The following is an 8,754-nucleotide window of genomic DNA, read 5'->3' on the forward strand; positions in this document are numbered from 1 at the left end:
CCCACCCACTCACCCACTCACTCACCCACCCACTCACCCACTCACCCACTCACTCACCCACTCACCCACCCACTCACCCCACTCACCCACCCACTCACCTACTCACCCACTCACTCACCCACCCACTCACTCACCCACTCACCCACCCACTCACCCACCCACTCACCTACTCACCCACCCACTCACTCACCCACCCACTCACCCACCCACTCACCCACCCACTCACCCACTCACTCACTCACCCACTCACTCACTCACCCACTCACTCACTCACCACCCACTCACCACTCACTCACCACCCACTCACCACCCACTCACCCACTTACTCACTCACCACTCACTCACCACCCACCCACTCACCCACCCACTCACCTACTCACCCACTCACTCACCCACTCACTCACCCACTCACCCACCCACTCACCCACCCACTCACCTACTCACCCACTCACTCACCCACCCACTCACTCACCCACCCACTCACCCACCCACTCACTCACCCACTCACTCACCACTCACTCACCACTCACTCACCACCTACTCACCACCCACTCACCCACTTACTCACTCACCACTCACTCACCACCCACCCACTCACCCACCCACTCACCTACTCACCCACCCACTCACCCACTCACTCACCCACTCACTCACCCACTCACCACTCACTCACCCACTCACCCACTCACTCACCCACTCACCCACCCACTCACTCACTCACCCACCCACTCACCCACTCACTCACCCACTCACCCACTCACTCACTCACCCACTCACCCACCCCCTCACCACCCACCCACTCACCCACTCACTCACTCACCCACTCACTCACTCACCCACCCACCCACTCACTCACCCACTCACTCACCCACCCACTCACCCACCCACTCACCCACTCACTCACCCACTCACTCACTCACCCACTCACTCACTCACTCACCACCACTCACCACCCACTCACCCACTTACTCACTCACCACTCACTCACCACCCACTCACTCACCCACCCACTCACCTACTCACCCACCCACTCACCCACCCACTCATTCACCCACTCACCCACTCATCCACTCACCACTCACTCACCCACTCACCCACTCACCCACCCACTCACCCACTCACTCACCCACCCACTCACCCACTCACCCACTCACTCACCCACTCACCCACCCACTCACCCACTCACCCACCCACTCACCTACTCACCCACTCACTCACCCACCCACTCACTCACCCACTCACCCACCCACTCACCCACCCACTCACCTACTCACCCACCCACTCACTCACCCACCCACTCACCCACCCACTCACCCACCCACTCACCCACTCACTCACTCACCCACTCACTCACCCACTCACTCACTCACCCACTCACTCACTCACCACCCACTCACCACTCACTCACCACCCACTCACCACCCACTCACCCACTTACTCACTCACCACTCACTCACCACCCACCCACTCACCCACCCACTCACCTACTCACCCACTCACTCACCCACTCACTCACCCACTCACCCACCCACTCACCCACCCACTCACCTACTCACCCACTCACTCACCCACCCACTCACTCACCCACCCACTCACCCCACCCACTCACTCACCCACTCACTCACCACTCACTCACCACTCACTCACCACCTACTCACCACCCACTCACCCCACTTACTCACTCACCACTCACTCACCACCCACCCACTCACCCACCCACTCACCTACTCACCCACCCACTCACCCACTCACTCACCCACTCACTCACCCACTCACCACTCACTCACCCACTCACCCACTCACTCACCCACTCACCCACCCACACTCACTCACTCCCCCACTCACCCACTCACTCACCCACTCACCCACTCACTCACTCACCCACTCACCCACCCCCTCACCCCCCACCCACACTCACCCACTCACCCACCCCCTCACCCACCCACCCCCTCACCCACCCACCCACTCACCCACCCACCCACTCACCCACTCACTCACCCACTCACTCACTCACCCACTCACTCACTCACCCACTCACTCACTCAACAACTCACTCACTCACCCACTCACTCACTCACCCACTCACTCACTCACCCACTCACTCACTCACCCACTCACCCACCCACCCACTCACTCACCCACCCACTCACTCACTCACCCACTCACTCACCCACTCACCCACCCCCTCACCCACCCACCCACTCACCCACTCACTCACCCCCTCACCCACCCACCCACTCACCCACTCACCCACCCCCTCACCCACCCACTCACTCACTCACCCACCCACCCACTCACCCACCCACTCACTCACCCACTCAACAACTCACTCACTCACTCACCACCCACCCACTCACCCACCCACCCACTCACTCACTCACCCACTCACTCACCCACTCACCCACCCCCTCACCCACCCACCCACTCACCCACTCACCCACCCCCTCACCCACCCACCCACTCACCCACTCACCCACCCCCTCACCCACCCACCCACTCACTCACCCACCCACCCACTCACTCACCCACTCACTCACCCACTCACCCACCCCCTCACCCACCCACCCACTCACCCACTCACCCACCCCCTCACCCACCCACCCACTCACCCACTCACCCACCCCTCACCCACCCACCCACTCACTCACTCACCCACTCACTCACTCACCCACCCACTCACTCACCCACTCAACAACTCACTCACTCACTCACCACCCACCCACTCACCCACCCACTCACCTACTCACCCACCCACTCACCCACTCACTCACCCACTCACTCACCCACTCACTCACCCACTCACCACTCACTCACCCACTCACCCACTCACTCACCCACTCACCCACCCACTCACTCACTCACTCACCCACCCACTCACCCACTCACTCACCCACTCACCCACTCACTCACTCACCCACTCACCCACCCCCTCACCCACCCACCCACTCACCCACTCACCCACCCCCTCACCCACCCACCCCCTCACCCACCCACCCACTCACCCACCCACCCACTCACCCACTCACCACTCACTCACCCACTCACTCACTCACCCACTCACCCACCCACTCACCCACTCACCCACTCACTCACCCACCCACTCACCCACTCACTCACCCACTCACCCACCCACTCACCCACCCACTCACCTACTCACCCACTCACTCACCCACCCACTCACTCACCCACCCACTCACCCACCCACTCACTCACCCACTCACTCACCACTCACTCACCACTCACTCACCACCTACTCACCACCCACTCACCCACTTACTCACTCACCACTCACTCACCACCCACCCACTCACCCACCCACTCACCTACTCACCCACCCACTCACCCACTCACTCACCCACTCACTCACTCACTCACCCACTCACCCACTCATCCACTCACCACTCACTCACCCACTCACTCACTCACCCACTCACCCACCCACTCACCCACTCACCCACTCACTCACCCACCCACTCACCCACTCACTCACCCACTCACCCACCCACTCACCCACCCACTCACCTACTCACCCACTCACTCACCCACCCACTCACTCACCCACCCACTCACCCAACCCACTCACTCACCCACTCACTCACCCACTCACCCACCCACTCACCCACCCACTCACCTACTCACCCACTCACTCACCCACCCACTCACCCACCCACTCACCTACTCACCCACTCACTCACCCACCCACTCACTCACCCACCCACTCACCCACTCACTCACTCACCCACTCACCCACCCACTCACCCACTCACCCACTCACTCACCCACCCACTCACCCACTCACTCACCCACTCACCCACCCACTCACCCACCCACTCACCTACTCACCCACCCACTCACCCACTCATCCACTCACCACTCACTCACCCACTCACCCACTCACCCACCCACTCACCCACTCACTCACCCACCCACTCACCCACTCACTCACCCACTCACCCACCCACTCACCCACTCACCCACCCACTCACCTACTCACCCACTCACTCACCCACCCACTCACTCACCCACTCACCCACCCACTCACCCACCCACTCACCTACTCACCCACCCACTCACTCACCCACCCACTCACCCACCCACTCACCCACCCACTCACCCACTCACTCACTCACCCACTCACTCACCCACTCACTCACTCACCCACTCACTCACTCACCACCCACTCACCACTCACTCACCACCCACTCACCACCCACTCACCCACTTACTCACTCACCACTCACTCACCACCCACCCACTCACCCACCCACTCACCTACTCACCCACTCACTCACCCACTCACTCACCCACTCACCCACCCACTCACCCACCCACTCACCTACTCACCCACTCACTCACCCACCCACTCACTCACCCACCCACTCACCCACCCACTCACTCACCCACTCACTCACCACTCACTCACCACTCACTCACCACCTACTCACCACCCACTCACCCACTTACTCACTCACCACTCACTCACCACCCACCCACTCACCCACCCACTCACCTACTCACCCACCCACTCACCCACTCACTCACCCACTCACTCACCCACTCACCACTCACTCACCCACTCACCCACTCACTCACCCACTCACCCACCCACTCACTCACTCACCCACCCACTCACCCACTCACTCACCCACTCACCCACTCACTCACTCACCCACTCACCCACCCCCTCACCCACCCACCCACTCACCCACTCACCCACCCCCTCACCCACCCACCCCCTCACCCACCCACCCACTCACCCACCCACCCACTCACCCACTCACTCACCCACTCACTCACTCACCCACTCACTCACTCACCCACTCACTCACTCACCCACTCACTCACTCACCCACTCACTCACTCACCCACTCACTCACTCACCCACTCACCCACCCACCCACTCACTCACTCCCACCCACTCACTCACTCACCCACTCACTCACCCACTCACCCACCCCCTCACCCACCCACCCACTCACCCACTCACCCACCCCCTCACCCACCCACCCACTCACCCACTCACCCACCCCCTCACCCACCCACTCACTCACTCACCCACCCACCCACTCACCCACCCACTCACTCACCCACTCAACAACTCACTCACTCACTCACCACCCACCCACTCACCCACCCACCCACTCACTCACTCACCCACTCACTCACCCACTCACCCACCCCCTCACCCACCCACCCACTCACCCACTCACCCACCCCCTCACCCACCCACCCACTCACCCACTCACCCACCCCCTCACCCACCCACCCACTCACTCACCCACCCACTCACTCACTCACCCACTCACTCACCCACTCACCCACCCCCTCACCCACCCACCCACTCACCCACCCCCTCACCCACCCACCCACTCACCCACTCACCCACCCCCTCACCCACCCACCCACTCACTCACTCACCCACTCACTCACTCACCCACCCACTCACTCACCCACTCAACAACTCACTCACTCACTCACCACCCACCCACTCACCCACCCACTCACCTACTCACCCACCCACTCACCCACTCACTCACCCACTCACTCACCCACTCACTCACCCACTCACCACTCACTCACCCACTCACCCACTCACTCACCCACTCACCCACCCACTCACTCACTCACTCACCCACCCACTCACCCACTCACTCACCCACTCACCCACTCACTCACTCACCCACTCACCCACCCCCTCACCCACCCACCCACTCACCCACTCACCCACCCCCTCACCCACCCACCCCCTCACCCACCCACCCACTCACCCACCCACCCACTCACCCACTCACCACTCACTCACCCACTCACTCACTCACCCACTCACCCACCCACTCACCCACTCACCCACTCACTCACCCACCCACTCACCCACTCACTCACCCACTCACCCACCCACTCACCCACCCACTCACCTACTCACCCACTCACTCACCCACCCACTCACTCACCCACCCACTCACCACCACTCACTCACTCACCACTCACTCACCACTCACTCACCACTCACTCACCACCTACTCACCACCCACTCACCCACTTACTCACTCACCACTCACTCACCACCCACCCACTCACCCACCCACTCACCTACTCACCCACCCACTCACCCACTCACTCACCCACTCACTCACTCACTCACCCACTCATCCACTCACCACTCACTCACCCACTCACTCACTCACCCACTCACCCACCCACTCACCCCACTCACCCACTCACTCACCCACCCACTCACCCACTCACTCACCCACTCACCCACCCACTCACCCACCCACTCACCTACTCACCCACTCACTCACCCACCCACTCACTCACCCACCCACTCACCCACCCACTCACTCACCCACTCACTCACCCACTCACCCACCCACTCACCCACCCACTCACCTACTCACCCACTCACTCACCCACTCACTCACTCACCCACCCACCCACTCACTCACCCACCCACTCACCCATCCACTCACCCACCCACTCACTCACCCACTCACCCACTCACTCACTCACCCACTCACTCACTCACCCACCCACCCACTCACTCACCCACTCACTCACCCACCCACTCACCCACCCACTCACCCACTCACTCACCCACTCACTCACTCACCCACTCACTCACTCACCACTCACTCACCACTCACTCACCACCCACTCACCCACTTACTCACTCACCACTCACTCACCACCCACTCACTCACCCACCCACTCACCTACTCACCCACCCACTCACCCACCCACTCATTCACCCACTCACCCACTCATCCACTCACCACTCACTCACCCACTCACCCACCCACTCACCCACTCACTCACCCACCCACTCACCCACTCACCCACTCACTCACCCACTCACCCACCCACTCACCCACTCACCCACCCACTCACCTACTCACCCACTCACTCACCCACCCACTCACTCACCCACTCACCCACCCACTCACCCACCCACTCACCTACTCACCCACCCACTCACTCACCCACCCACTCACCCACCCACTCACCCACCCACTCACCCACTCACTCACTCACCCACTCACTCACCCACTCACTCACTCACCCACTCACTCACTCACCACCCACTCACCACTCACTCACCACCCACTCACCACCCACTCACCCACTTACTCACCACTCACTCACCACCCACCCACTCACCCACCCACTCACCTACTCACCCACTCACTCACCCACTCACTCACCCACTCACTCACCCACTCACCACTCACTCACCCACTCACCCACTCACTCACCCACTCACCCACTCACTCACTCACCCACCCACTCACCCACTCACTCACCCACTCACCCACTCACTCACTCACCCACTCACCCACCCCCTCACCCACCCACCCACTCACCCACTCACCCACCCCCTCACCCACCCACCCCCTCACCCACCCACCCACTCACCCACCCACCCACTCACCCACTCACTCACCCACTCACTCACTCACCCACTCACTCACTCACCCACTCACTCACTCACCCACTCACCCACCCACCCACTCACTCACCCACTCACTCACTCACCCACTCACTCACCCACTCACCCACCCCCTCACCACCCACCCACTCACCCACTCACCCACCCCCTCACCCACCCACCCACTCACCCACTCACCACCCCCTCACCCACCCACCCACTCACTCACTCACCCACCCACCCACTCACCCACCCACCCACTCACCCACTCACTCACTCACCCACTCACTCACTCACCCACTCACTCACTCACCCACTCACTCACTCACCCACCCACTCACTCACCCACTCAACAACTCACTCACTCACTCACCCACCCACTCACCCACCCACCCACTCACCCACCCACCCACCCACTCACCCACCCACCCACCCACTCACCCACCCACCCACCCACTCACCCACCCACCCACTCACCACCACCCACCCACCCACTCACCCACCCACCCACTCACCCACCCACCCACCCACTCACCCACCCACCCACCCACTCACCCACCCACCCACCCACTCACCCACCCACCCACCCACTCACCCACCCACCCACCCACTCACCCACCCACCCACCCACTCACCCACCCACCCACCCACTCACCCACCCACCCACTCACCCACCCACCCACCCACTCACTCACCCACCCACCCACTCACTCACCCACCCACCCACTCACTCACCCACCCACCCACTCACTCACCCACCCACCCACTCACTCACCCACTCACTCACCTACTCACCCACTCACTCACCCACTCACCCACTCACTCACCCACTCACCCACTCACCCACCCACTCACCCACCCACCCACCCACTCACCCACCCACCCACTCACCCACCCACCCACTCACTCACCCACTCACCCACCCACTCACCCACCCACTCACCCACCCACCCACTCACCCACCCACCCACTCACCCACCCACCCACTCACCCACCCACTCACCCACCCACCCACCCCACTCACCCACCCACTCACTCACCCACTCACTCACCCACCCACTCACTCACTCACCCACTCACCCACTCACTCACCCACTCACCCACCCACTCACCCACCCACTCACTCACCACCCACTCACTCACCCACCCACTCATCCACCCACTCACAGACACAGACCTTTGCTGAAGAGTAAACCCCTCGTGGTTATTACGATGTCGTTGTTGTTGATGTGGTTGTTGTTGATGTGGTTGTTGTCGATGTTATTGATGTTGTTGTGGTTGTTGTTAATGTTGTTGTTAATGTTGTTGTGGTTGTTGTTAATGTTGTT

The 8,754-nt window shown here is 61.6% G+C and overlaps 1 protein-coding gene across 3 annotated transcripts in view; it reads right to left on the minus strand.

Annotated features, from left to right (window-relative positions):
- AURKAIP1 (aurora kinase A interacting protein 1) overlaps nucleotides 1–8,754 on the minus strand; it is a 28,805-nt gene that overhangs the window by 15,581 nt on the left and 4,470 nt on the right. For 2 of the 3 annotated variants that reach the window (XM_076058460.1, XM_076058458.1), the window contains exon 1: nucleotides 8,604–8,743. The exons of the other annotated variant lie outside the window; for it this stretch is intronic. The gene's annotated coding sequence lies outside the window, so the exon portion shown is untranslated. Of the gene's footprint in view, nucleotides 1–8,603; nucleotides 8,744–8,754 lie in introns of those variants that run through there. 3 annotated transcript variants of the gene reach the window in all.

Source organism: Petromyzon marinus (assembly GCF_048934315.1).
Source record: "Petromyzon marinus isolate PM22_M1 ecotype Great Lakes invasive population chromosome 75 unlocalized genomic scaffold, UKy_Petmar_22M1.pri1.0 chr75_unloc.2, whole genome shotgun sequence".
Classification (NCBI taxonomy): Eukaryota; Metazoa; Chordata; class Hyperoartia; order Petromyzontiformes; family Petromyzontidae; genus Petromyzon; species Petromyzon marinus.